Source organism: Numida meleagris, chromosome 2 (assembly GCF_002078875.1).
Source record: "Numida meleagris isolate 19003 breed g44 Domestic line chromosome 2, NumMel1.0, whole genome shotgun sequence".
Taxonomy (NCBI): Eukaryota; Metazoa; Chordata; class Aves; order Galliformes; family Numididae; genus Numida; species Numida meleagris.
Window position 1 is genome coordinate 114,296,609 of NC_034410.1, and position 13,962 is coordinate 114,310,570.

The 13,962-nt window shown below is 39.6% G+C and overlaps 1 protein-coding gene across 1 annotated transcript in view; it reads left to right on the forward strand.

Annotated features, from left to right (window-relative positions):
* The window catches only part of PREX2 (phosphatidylinositol-3,4,5-trisphosphate dependent Rac exchange factor 2), a 181,448-nt gene that overhangs the window by 26,660 nt on the left and 140,826 nt on the right, over positions 1-13,962 (forward strand). The gene's annotated exons all lie outside the window — the stretch shown is intronic.

Here is a 13,962-nt window from a genome sequence, read left to right on the forward strand (position 1 = left end):
AAACAAACTAGAATTTTTTTTGTGTGTGTGGAATAAGCCTGAACAAAATTTTGCAGAGTATTTCTGTCCTCTTGGCTGGTAAGAAAAGGTCCTAGAAATTCTTCCAAAAAACAGGGTCAGAAACATTCAAGTAGTGATACAGTTATGGGTTCAGTGCATGAGAAAAAAAATTAAATAGTTCAAGGAATTAAAGACGATGAATCAGAATAAAAGATCTTAGTGATCTAAATTCATAGGATGAGTTAAGTACTGTGGTGCCCAATTGTTACTAGTCTGGCCAGAATAAAAGAACGTTTGTTTATTATTGCCATCTGAGGACATTCTTCTTCCCCTCTACTGCACTAAGCTGTCTGCAGTTTCTTATGATGGTTAAAAATGGAAGTCTTCATAATTGAAATATCTGTGTCACTGTGTTGTTTAGTCCTTAAACACAGGCAACTGTGCTGAATTGAGAGGATGGTATTTAAATTATTTGCATCCAATAGGGAAGTTATTTGGGAAAAAAGGACAAGAAAATGTGTATGGAAAAAAAACAGTGTCTGTAACAGTGCCCTGGATGATGATTAGACTAATACTTCTGCCTTACTTTTTCAGTGGTAAGAAGTGTTCTCATTGTTAGTGGGACCCAATTAAAAATAATTATGCTCTGTCATTTTCCTTTCTGAGACAGTTTGGGCTGCAGTGATTCTCCATTCATTTCCTTGAAGCTTAGGATACAAATTAGACAGGAATTTTAGTTTTTTCAGATGTAATGCATTAAAGATGTTTCCATTAATATGTTTGAAATGCAACGTGTTATACCTCATATTTCATGAATTTTGAGTTTGTCTTATGAAGCTCAGTGTGTTAGTAAAACTGCTTGAATTCTTCATCTGGAGCACTGTGTCCAGATCATGAGCCCCAGCACAAGAAAGACATGGAGTTGTTGGAGCAGGTCCAGAGGAGTGCCACGAGGTTGATCAGAGGGCTGGAGCGCCTCTCCTGTGAAGAAAGGTTGAGGGAGTTGGGCTCCTTCATCCTGAAGAAGGCACTGGGGAGTCCTCGTTACAGCTTTCCAGTACTTGAAGGGAGCTTATAAGCAGGAGGGAGATAGTGGTCTGATACAGTCTGATAGTGGTAGGACAAGGGAAATGGTTTGAATCTAAGACAGAGGAGATTTAGATTGTATGTTTGGAGGAAATTTTTTTGCTGAGAGGGTGATGAAGCACTGGCTCAGGCTGCCCAGAGAGGTTGCGGTGCCCCATCCCTGAAGTGTTCAAGGCCAGGTTGGATGGGGCTCTGGGCAGCCTGACCTTGTGAGTGGCAACCCTGCCCACATCAGGGACATTGGAAATAGATGTTCTTAAGATCTCTGCCAATCCAAGCCATTCTATGATTTATTCCCCTGAAATCCAGTAGGCAATTGCAGAATGTCATCATTATTTGTACTTTGAAAAATTTGTACTCCATAAAAACAGAGTTATTTGTGGACTATTTCGCCTAATGATGCTCCATGAAGATACGAACACATTCTTACAGTTCTGCACAAATTGCCTTTTACATACATATTAGCAACAAATGAATCTGTTTTTATTATTTGTAAATATTTTCAACCTCTAAAATACTTATTCAGTAGAGCACCTAAGACTTTGAAGAACAGAATATACTGTTTATTCCTGGTAATGATTCTGTATTTTTATTTTGTAAAATAATTACTGTAGTTCACAAAACTTCAGTGCTTTTGTGTGAAGCCTGAAGTTTTTCAAAGGTGGTCAAGAGTCTGAGGGCAGTGTCCCATTGAAACTTAATGTGAATTTGATATTAGATCTAATTAGGTGTCTGACATTCCTAAAAGGAAGTTTTTCAAGCATTATTTGCATTCTAAACGAAGTTGTTGACTGTAGTGCAGGCATCCCATACTCTTAAGAGTTGATGCAATTAGGAAGGCAGCCTGCTCCTGATCTTCATGTTCTACCTCCAAACTCAGTTGTTTGAAATATGGGTTTCACTGTAACGTTGCTTCCAGGCAAATAAAAACACCAAAAGATATCCACGGTTTCTATGTAAACCTACTCCACGGCACCATAAATACCCATGAAAATGGAGGAGCTAAGAATACTGTAACAGTTCAACACTGAAAATTTGTTTTGCTTCTGCAATGATTTTTAAAAAAGCATCACACGAGCATCACACTTCAAATGTTATGTTTAGGTTATTCTAGAATGTAATTCACCTGCAGAAGTCTGTAATAAGATATAGTCATGATATCCAGATGAGCTTACATTTAGCCTTTATTGTCCAGTATGAGGATCGAGTGATCATAACTCAAGTATTGCATTCTTTCTGCTTTAAGTTGTTCTAAAACAAACAAAAAAGCTTTGATACTTGTAATAATATCGATACAATAGATTTTTATGAACAGGAATTAATAGCAATTAAAATGTCATTGGCTTTGTGATGTTGTATCAGTGTTCTTTGAGTTAGGTGACACTTCAGAGAGGTAAAAACTGGGAAAAGTTTTGAGTTTTTAAATTCTCACCTTTTAAAGCAGTGCACACATGGAAAAGTATTTCCATAACAAAATATTCCAATCAACTCAGTTAATTGAAGAAGACCTCAGAGAAAGGAACTTGTACTTTCATTTCACATATCAGCTCATAGTATGGTGAGGGAAGGAAGTCCAAATTTATGGTTAAACTTAATCATCTTTGGAATTTGTTCTGTAGGCAGAACACTAACATTTGTAAGTATTTATTTCCTGTCTTAATCCTTCTATAATTTTCTTACAGCTTTTTTTCTTGACTAAAAGTACTTTTAAATAGATGGCTCAGCAGTTCAATTCTACCACATACCTCCTTCAGAGACTCGTTACTGCTCCAGGCTGGTGCAGTGTGCTTTCAGCTCTGAAATTTCTTGGTTTATGTGCGCTTACTAACAGTCTGACATCCATAAACAATTAAATGTAGATAATGCAAATGTTGATGATATTAGGAATCAAAATGTTTACTTAGTAGATATTTTTGAAATAACATTTTTATCAATATGCTCTTGCGAATTCCCTCAGCTCTGAGGTGATAACCATTTATGATGTTCCTTTAGCTTGCAAGGCAGTATGCAAATGATAGGATTCAGTAAGAAGCAATGAAAATTTCTTACTGTGAGGAAGCAAGCAGCTGTAATCTGCTCTCAGCTCCTGTTTTGATTATAGCAATCTCCCTGCTTGCCCTCGCAGCCCAAGAAGCCAACCATATCCTAGGCTGCATCAAAAGAAGTGTGGATAGCAGGGTGAGGGAGGCAATCTCCCCCTCTACTCTGCGCTGATGAGACCTCCCCTGGAGTACTGCGTCCAGATGTGGAGTCCTCAGTACAGGAGAGACATGGACCTGTTGGAGCATGTCCAGAGCAGGGCCATAAAAATGATCCACGGAATGGAACACCTCTCTTATGAGGACAGGCTGAGAGACCTGGAGCTGTTCTGCCTGAAGAAAAGAAGGCTGCGAGGTGACCCGATAGTGGCCTTTCAATACCTAAAGGAAATCTACAGGAAAGAAGGGAACAGACTTTTTAGCAGTGTCTGTTATGATAGAACAAGAAGAAATAGTTTCAAGCTTAATGAGGGTAGATTTAGGTTAGATGTAAGAAAAAAGTCTTTTACACGGTGAGTGTTGATGCATTGGAACAGGTTGCCAAGAGAGGTGGTAGATGCCCCATCCCTGGAGACTTTCAGGGCAGGGATGGATCAGGCCCTGGCAACCTGATCTAGCTGTGCATGTCCCTGTTCATTGCAGGAGAGTTGGATTAGAAGGCCTTTAAAGGTCCCTTCCAACTCTAAGGATTCTGTGATTCTACTGGAAGATGTGGCAGGCAGAGGTCATGGTCCCTTCACAGAGGACTTGCCAGTAGGCTCTACCATAGAGGAGAATATGTAAGATTGTACCATTTAGCAAAAGGTAGCATTATTTTTAGAAGAAATCTGGGACTATTTGTACTTGATAATGCTGTCTGTACTGATTTTGGCAAAACCGAAAGCAACTGCTGTTAGCTTTGGATCATCTCCGATAAACTGACTGCTGCTTTAGCCAGGTCTTTAATCCCTGTTGATTGGTTTATGAGGGTTAGAAATCTTACTTTTGAGAAGCATATCAAGACAGAATTCTCAAACATTGACCCTTTATAATTCAGATGATCATAATCTGACATCGGTCTTGGAAATACAGCTTTCTACAGGTGAAGAAGGCCATTGAAAGCATGTCCTTACCTTTGAAGAAATCCAGTTTCATGCATAGTGATGTTTTGGTAGAGAAACAAGAAATTCCACTTCAGAGTTCCCCTCACCATCACACAGAGCGGGACTGATCTGATGACTGGCTTTCATACTCTGATCACCCAGTGCTGTGAGGGAGCTGCGTCAGTTACACTTGCAGCTACCTGCTTGCACTTACCTCTCTGTGCAGTGAATTGCTGTAGTGTATGGAGCAAGCACATGGTGAATCTTCCTGCTGCTAAGGCAACTATTTCCCACACATTCCTACCTGTCATTTATTTGGGTGGGTGTGCTTAGTTTTTATTGAAAATTTAACTCAAATATAAAATGTTTGGCTTTCTTAACAAGGAAGAAGGGGAACCTCTTCACACTTAAGTTTTATATGCTATTGCAATAGATGATATTTTCCTGGAGATGTAGAAAGCAGGCAGGGGTCTCAGAATTGCTGTTTAAAGATACCATTTCCAAGCCTGTGTATTGCACAACCCTAAAGTCTTGAAAAAAGGAGAGAAAATAAGGAAATAAATGTATTTTTTTTTTTACAACAAACGTTATATATGGGAGAAAAGATTACTATCCTTGTTATTTTCCTTTAGATTTAGAGTGTTTATCTCCCTATATCCATGTGTTACGCATAATTCAGAGTGGACTATGATCTGTAGGTATGTGAAGGGCCCACCACTCTGCACAGCTCCCGCAGTTTGATAAGAACTGATAACTGCTAGAATATTTAAGGTTCATAACTGTGTGATCTTTTTATAACTGTGGTTTTTTATTGCAACATCTCAGTAGTTATTAGAGTGAAAAAAACCTCTCCAAGCCAATGACATAAGAATTGCTGCGACTCAGAAGTTTGCTTAAAATTCTGTTTCTAAAACAAAAATCTTCATGTAAGAATTCATTTTAAAACTTTGTAGAAATACGTCTGAGGTCTAGAATATTAGTTTTTATCTCTACTGCAGTTTAACGTAAAACACTAGCAATTGATAAGAAGTGGTCTGGCATATTTTGCATTTCAAATGTGATGTGAATTTTGTAGTAGAAAAAGGTGCAAACAATTCTGATGGAAGAATTGAGAGATTTCCAAAACGAGCTTCTTCCAGCTCTTAATGTGTGTACATTTAAACACAAGTTTTAAAAGAAAGCTTTGAAGCTGTATGGACACTAGTAGAAGTTCAATATGTGCATCTGTAGTAAAATGCATTTTCTAAATATATCAGTCGATAGTAAGAGCGCTCTCAAGAATTTTGCCTGATATAAATTCTTACATTGTGCACATTGTGATCAGTGTCTTTTATTTCTGTGCTAAGTGATATGACTAACATCCGTCATATGGTCTTTGCTCTTTCATCTTTTCTGCAGGGGAAAAAGCATATGCAGTGTTTTGTTTCAGGAGGATGGTTATGATTTTTTTTGTTTCAATGTTTTAGTTGCTATGTTTTTAAGGGAAGACAAAATCAGAGGAATGTGTTCTGCGCTTGAAGCGGAAGGTGACTGAGACAGTGATGTGCCTTATTTCCTGTAGGAGCATCAGGAAACGCTTCTTGTACAGCCATTGCCTATGCTCTGAGATTGTTTTTTCATATAAATTAATTAAACTCTTATTTACAGGGAACCAAATGATGCCTAAGGAGCAAAAGTGGCCATTGTAACCATTATACCAAAGTTTGCTGATCTGTTATACAATCAGGTTCTGCTCTGTACTTCCTTGAAGCCATATTAAAATTATATGGAGAGCATGGATACGTGTGATATTTCCAGTTTATTTTACAGCATTGTGCCTGTGTTCTGCACCAGGTGGAGTTATTAGGCACTGAAGACTTCCTGTCAGGGTCCATTTACAGTTACGTAGGTCTGTTGTGGGAATACCGGCCTTAATAACTATTCCAGTTGAACATAAGTAGATTTAATGAATTATGTGGCTTTATTTCCCTCAACTTCAATTATCCTTTATGTAAATTAAACCATTGTAATTGTATCTTTTTAGAACTCATTTTTCTTGGCAAAGATTGCTAGCTGATTGTGTATATTCAAGTTGTGCTTTGCTGCAAATGTGTGTTAGCATCCCTTTTCTCTTTTAGTTTCTCCAGCTATGATGTACAGAAGAAATTACTTAATGCTGCAAATGTGTTGTGGAAGCTTAATGTGCTGTTTGTGAAGTGCTTCCATACCCCAAGATGAATATGTCTCAGAACAGAAGAAAAATTATTGTTCTCCAAATATTGAGAAGCTGGTTTTTGTCAGTAATCTTTAGTTATTTTTAAAAGGATGTGGAAAGGAGAAGGAAGAAGGGGGGGAAAAAAGCCTTTGATAACACTAGATAAGTATGATATGTGAATATATAAGGGATACTCCAAAAGTAATGCCTCCTGCTTTATTATGTTGGCCCATGACATCAGTGGCAGATGGTGGTGGTACAGCAGTAGAGGCTGAATCTTTCCACCAGTATTGTTACATATTGTTGCCATGCGGCAGAGGGGCAGTCTGACAAAATGCTGTCTGACATGGAAGTGTGGATGAAGCAAAGATGTCTCTTCAACATACTTATCAATGACATAGACGATGGAATCGAGTGCACCCTCAGCAAGGTTGCAGCTGACACCAAGCTGAGTGGTGCAGTCAATACATTGGAGGGAAGGGAAGCCATCCAGAGGGACCTGGACAGGCTGATGAAGTGGGCCCGTGGGAACCTAATGAGGTTCAACAAGGCCAAATGCAAGGTGCTGCACTTGGGCTGGGGCAATCCCAGGTATTTATACAACCTGGGGGAAGAACTCCTTGAGAGCAGCCCTGCGGAGAAGGATTTGGGGGTCCTAATGGATGAGAAGCTGGATATGAGCCAGCAGTGTCTGCTGGCAGCCCAGAAGGCCAACAGTGTTCTGGGCTGCATTAAAAGAGGAGTGGCCAGCAGGGAGAGGGAGGTGGTAGTTGCCCTCTACCTCACAGGAGGCCCCATCTGGAGTACTGTGTCCAGGCCTGGGGCCCCCAGCACAAGAAGGACGTGGAGCTCTTGGAACGAGTGCAGAGGAGGGCCACCAAGATGATCAGAGGGCTGGAGCACCTTTCCTATGAAGAAAGGTTGAGGGAACTAGGCTTGTTTAGTTTGGAGAAGAGAAGGCTCTTGGGAGATCTCATTGTGGCCTTCTGATACTTGAAGGGAGCATATAAACAGGAGGGGGAACAATTGTTCAGGAGGGTGGATAGCGATAGGACAAAGGGGAATGGCTTTAAACTGAGACAGGGGAGGTTTAGGTTAGATATTAGGAAGAAGTTTTTCACTCAGAGGGTGGTGACGCACTGGAACCAGGTTGCCCAGGGAGGTTGTGGATGCCGGGTCTCTGTAGGCATTCAAGGCCAGGCTGGATGTGGCTCTGGGCAGCCTGGTCTAGTGGTGCACTCAGCAGGGGGGTTGAAACCTGATGATCTTTGAGGTCCTTTTCAACCCAGGCCATTCAATGATTCTATAATATGATTTTATGATTCTGTGTGTCATTGAATTCCTCCGCGTGGAGAAAAAAAAGTTGCACCCATTGACATTCATCAACACTTGGTGAATGTTTACAGAGACTAAACAGTGGATATGAGCATACTGAGTCTTTCCTTTCAGCAAGGAAAGACTTGGGCTTGGTTTCCTAGGGTTATTGGCATGTCCCTGAAAGCACTGCTTTTAAGTGCTGTGAGATTTAAGGGTTCTTTTTCTTTTCCACAGTTGTTATTTTCTTTTCAAGATGTGACACACATTTTCTAAGACTTAGTCCACTATTCTGCATTTCTGCAAACTGCAATTGACTAGTCCATGAGAGTAGATAGGAGCACTGGTGTACTGATGTTGCATCACTGGCATTGACCATGCTCTTGTGTGGCAAGGAAACATTATCCTTGGCTTACCTTTGAGTTTTCTGACCTCATGCCTATTTGTGAGGATGTTCCTCAAAGTGCAAAAGAAAGTTAGAGCTCCTGTTTGTATCAGCACATCCTTACCGTTTTGCCTGAATTCTCTTGCTTTTTTTCTTCTTTTTCTTTTTCTTTTTTTTTTTTTTCCTCTGAAGGAAGTTGAGTGAAAGACTTTTTGGGTCTTCGTTTTTATAGAGTAATGGGCTCTATGGATGGAGTTTTCAAGAAAGTGATGGTTGTCCTACAAACCATGTTGTAGTGTGAAATAAACTGTCAGGAACTTGTGAGTTTTTACAAGTTAAATATGTGGGGTTTTTTTGGTTGTTGTTTCTTTGTTTTTATTTTTTTTTGTTTTCAAGAAATGCTCTTTTCCAGCCAGCACACTTCAAACTTTTGAGACTTGAATCTGGTAGGTTCATCCTACAATATCTTAAGCAATAATAAGTAAAACATTACTGCTGGATTTTGCCTTGCACAGGCTTTGACTGAAAGTTCATGGTTAAAGAATGTCTGTTGTTCTGAAAAATGGATATTATCCCCAGTTAGCGAAGTCGCTTGATCCTGAAATTCTAACCCAGTATATGCCTCGTCAAGTACTTGGAATCTTGTGAGAAGAGTTTCAAACATGCTGTCAAGCACTTGGAATCTTGTGAAACTTTCGAACATGCTGTAAAATTTCTGTAGCCATCTAAATCACATTATTAAAAAAAAAACAAAACGTTGCTATTCTGTTCATGCATCATGAGGTACTGCGAGTAACAATATCCTGACAAAGTCCAGCACTGACTTCATTTTTGGCCTAGAATAACCTAGTTTACCATCATACAGACAACATACTTTATATGGGTAATGTGACACAGTTATGGAAAACACATGCCTGAATTCTGCTATTTTCCCCAAGGTTGATCGCATAGCATGAGAACTATACAACTATACCGGTAGAATATGTCATTTACTGTCAAGGCCATACAGAGGAAAAAATCTTGTATCTGCAGCATCAACAACACAACAAAAGCAAAAACCAAAAATCAAATCTAAAACAGGCTATCCTCTCAATTACATGTTGCTTTAAGCATGTCCTGTCTGGTTGCACCTGTAGAGTCTGCTCGTGTCAGACAGTGCATTGTAGATCTGTATAATGTTTTAGTCTAACCTCCATGTAAGATGGCTTTGCCAGTGAGAAGTTACAGAATCACAGAATGTTAGGGATTGGAAGGGATCTTGAAAGATCATCTAGTCTAATCCCCATGCTGGAGCAGGATCACCTAGATTAGGTCACACAGGAATGTGTCCAAATGGGTTTTGGATGTTGGCAGAGGAGACCCCACAACCTCTCTGGGCAGCCTGTTCCAGTGTTATGTTACCCCTTACTCTGAAGAAGTTTTTTCTCATACTTATGTGGAACTTCCTATATTCTTGCTTGCACCCATTGCCCCTTGTCCTGTCATTGGATGTCACTGAGAAGAGCCTGGCTCCATCCTCCTGACACTCACCCTTTACCTATTTATAAACATTAATGAGGTCACCCCTCAGTCTCCTCCAAGCTGAAGAGATCCTGCTCCCTCAGCCTTTCCTCATAAGGGAGATGCTCCACTCCCTTAATCATCTTTGTGGCTCTGCGCTGGACTATCTCAAGCAGTTCCCTGTTCTCCTTGAACTGAGGGGCCCAGAACTGGACACAATATTCCAGATGTGGTCTCACCAGCGCAGAGTAGAGGGGGAGGAGAACCTCTCTCAACCTAACTACACCCCTTCTAATACACTCCAGCATGCCATTAGCCTTCTTGGCCACAAGGGCACAATGCTGGCTCATAGTCATCCTGCTGTCCACCAGGACCCCCAGGTCCTTTTCCCCTACGCTGCTCTCCAACAGGTCAGTCCCCAACCTATACTGGTACCTGGAGTTGTTCTTGCCCAGATGCAAGACTCTACACTTGCCCTTGTTATATTTCAGTAAATTTCTCCCTGCTCAGCCTTCCAGCCTGTCTAGGTCTTGCTGGATGACAGCACAGTCTTCTGGCTAGTCAGCCACTCCCCCCAGTTTTATGTCATCAGCAAACTTGCTGATAGTGCACTCGATTCCCTCATCCAAGTCATTGATGAATACACTGAATAGTACTGGTCCCCGTACCAACCCTTGAGAGACTACACTAGATACAGGCCTCCAACTAGACTTTGTCTTATTGACCACAGCTCTCTGGCTTCTTTTCTTCAGCCAGTTCATAGTCCACCCCACTACCTGATTGTCCAGACCACGCTTCCTCAGTTTAGCTTTGAGGATACTGTGGGGGATGGTGTCAAATGCTTTACTAAAATCAAGATAGACTACATCCACTGCTTTACCGTCATCTATCCACCTGCTTATGTTTTCATAAAAGGCTATCTGAGGCATCATGAAAAGTTATCTTTCAGCAAAATCTGATCCTAATTGTTCATAAAGGGGCCAATAAAAAAAAACAACTATCAACTCAGGATAAATATTGAAAATAGGTGACAAGGTGTTAATCTTTTCAAAGTCATTTTTTCACTGAAATCAGTGACTTAGGCATATAGTACTTTTTGAAAAGTAAGTCTTGATTCATGGAAGTGAAGCAAAAATGGATTAAGTTTCTCCTTCCTATCAAAGGAAGGAGAAGTTGTTGCAGCTTTACACTCAATCCAGTCAGAGACAAGGAATAAATCTGGATAATATTTGCCATGGTTGATAATTAATCCATCCTGACTGTGCTGTTATGATAATCTTGCCCATCTGATGAATGGGAGCATGTTGCAAGGTCTTTTCAAATCAATGTCCTGCTTTGGAAGAGAAAATAAAAGTACAGAATATTGGTATTTACTGCATGACTTAACACGGTGTTGTTGCCCATACATAGTAACCGGGGTAGATGTTTTATGAAGCAGAGCTAGTCACCGATGCCTATGTCCATCCCAGCAGTGTGGCAGGAGGCTCTGCACCTTTGCTTGACTTCCCACTCAGATCTAGCTGCTGATCTCTTCGTTTTCCTGTCTTAGTCCCTGAGAAAAGGCTAGTGGCTACAGCCCCTTCCTGTCTAAAATGCACAGTCCAATCTGATAGCTAACATCATATGACCAGGAAAACTGCACTTACTGTTAAATCTCTGTGCCTTTGCCTTGCAAGATGTGTTGATGTAATTGAGTTGCTTGAGCTCAACCAAGAGCAACTCTGCCTTCACTAGGGCTTTAACTTTAGTTTGGTCTACCTATTCTGCATGTGAAAGCATCTTATCTTTTCTTTCTTTCTTTCTTTCTTTCTTTCTTTCTTTCTTTCTTTCTTTCTTTCTTTCTTTCTTTCTTTCTTTCTTTCTTTCCTTTCTTTCTTTCTTTCTTTCCTTTCTTTCCTTTCTTTCTTTCCTTTCTTTCTTTCTTTCTTTCTTTCTTTCTTTCTTTCTTTCTTTCTTTCTTTCTTTCTTTCTTTCTTTCTTTCTTTCTTTCTTTCTTNTCTTTCTTTCTTTCTTTCTTTCTTTCTTTCTTTCTTTCTTTCTTTCTTTCTTTCTTTCTTTCTTTCTTTCTTTCTTTCTTTCTTTCTTCTTTCTTTCTTTCTTTAATTTGTCAGGTAAGCTTGTTTAATGACTGTGATTTGGTTGCCTAGCCTATTATGATTGTTGCCTACTTCCAAATAATTACTCCGGTTCAGAAGGATTCTGTAGTGGTGAGGCCTCCACCCTCCTTTGTTCCTTAGGTGAACTCAGATTTTTCAAAATAGGCAGGAAATTATGTTCTTTTCCTCTAGTCCATTTCTTTGGATGACAAGGAAAAAGAAGTGTGCTTGCTGTCTGAAAGGACAGTTGAGAAAACAATATCTGGATGTCACCCATCCCTTTGGAAAATGAGACAAGCCTTCTAGTGCTTCCAGAAGGAATTCTGTTTCATATGAACTCCTTACACTCTCTGCATCTGGAAATTTCCATCCTTGTGTATGACAGCTCTGTGCACTAAACCTTGCCAGATTGTCCGTAATACTAAACGGAGTCATTTCTAATAGTGTTGTCTGTTATAATGGATGTTATGTTTCTATGAATTTCTTTATTATATATGACCAGTATCTGTCCAGCCAGGGTTCAGAAGGAAAGCTCGCAGATGTTTGCTGTGTTGCTGAGTTTTCTTGAAATTTTGTTTCTGTTCAGTTTTAGTCCTAGATGCCAAGTTTCTCTAGAGTAAACTGTGATGTGCACTTATTGTGCTTTGTAGATAGCGGCAAAGGGTACGAGGGAGATACAGGAATGTTCTCTGAGATTACTTTTTCTCTCATACTAGTTGTAAACTCTTGTTTTTCAGCTGATTTATCTCCTTAATAAGGGAACGCAGGTTTTCTATGATTGTTGCATATAAAAGTTTTTGCTTTTCAGTTATTAATTGAGAGAGAGCTTATAGAGTCATTGATAAGGATTTAAATTTTTCTTTTGCTTGTGTGATAAAAACCATTATTCCAGAGTTAGCCCAGAATTTGCCCCAAACCATTTATAAGATAGGAAAACACAAGTTATGAAGTAAGTACTATCCCACGTTGGTCACCAAAGAGTTATCTTGTGGCAGAATAAGTTAAAATAATAGCACCAATACTAGAGCTGAGTCTGCATGCTGGATTTGGGATTTTCATCTGCAGATGATTTGTTGATGGTAATTGTGGAAAAGTGCTGCATTACTGTGAAGGACATTCCTAAAAAGTGTTAAAGTAGGTTTAAAATATGATATTCATCAAATAGAAGCCTAATTGTTACCTTTAAATCTTTTTTACCTGTAAGACCTGTAGTTGTTTGCTCTTTAAATTACAAAGGAGCAGCAGAACATCCTGTTACCTAGATATTTGCATTGTACTTTGTCAGAAAATGTGCAGTATATTTAGGATGCTTTTTTGTTACCTTTCTCTAGCCAAGAGCCACAGCTGTGCTCTTTCTACCAAATTTGAGAGAAAATGTGAAGATGTTTCTTCCCCAAAACACCTTATTCTCTTTGGTGTGCGAAGGTATAGGGGCTGGGTAAGTTTTGGTGTACGGGCAGTGAAACACCAGTGCCTGCCCTGTCTCTTGGGCATGAGTAGAAGGAACAGGAACATGGTATCAAAACACAGCAGACCAGATTGTAGTCAGCAAACAGGATGATAAACTTCCTGGAAGCTTGAAGTCGATCTAACAATGATAAGACAGTCTGTGTACTTCTGAGCTCTACTTTTTAAAAAGAACAGCAAATTCAACTGTAAATAGTACTGAATTACCATTTACTTGCTGGAATTTCTTTTCTGACAAACATAATTGTTTGTCTTAGTGGTATATTTTCCTAGTTAAAATCTCTAACAAATTCAAGAAGTCTAGATTAGCACATAGCACTATTAATTCAGTCAAAAAATATTTTAAGGATGTGGGCTGCTGTTGCTATGTAATTGGCCATACTATTTTAGGACAGAAGGTGAAGGTCAAATCTTTTGGGAGTGATGGTTTTGTTTGTCTGTAGAGATAGCATCCATTCTGCAAATCATTGCACTGCAGTCTTCGCAGCAGAAGAGGCCAGAAAAATATCTTAAAACGAATCTCCAGCACTTCAAAAAGACAAATTCAAAAACAAAAAAAAACAAATACAAAACCAAAAAAACAACCTACGCCTCCAAACTGTGAGAAGCTTCTGACTCTGTGGATTTGGCAACTTTTGCTCTGTACTTCTCCCAGTTTTTTTTTTATGTGCCCCTGGAAAATTTGCTCTTGCAATTAGTAGCTTTTTAACAGGCAGCTTTGGGAAAGCAAGATTAAGCCTGAAAGACCTAGCAATCTACTTTTATTTCTGCTTCCTCCTCACAGGATTTCAGCTTGTTA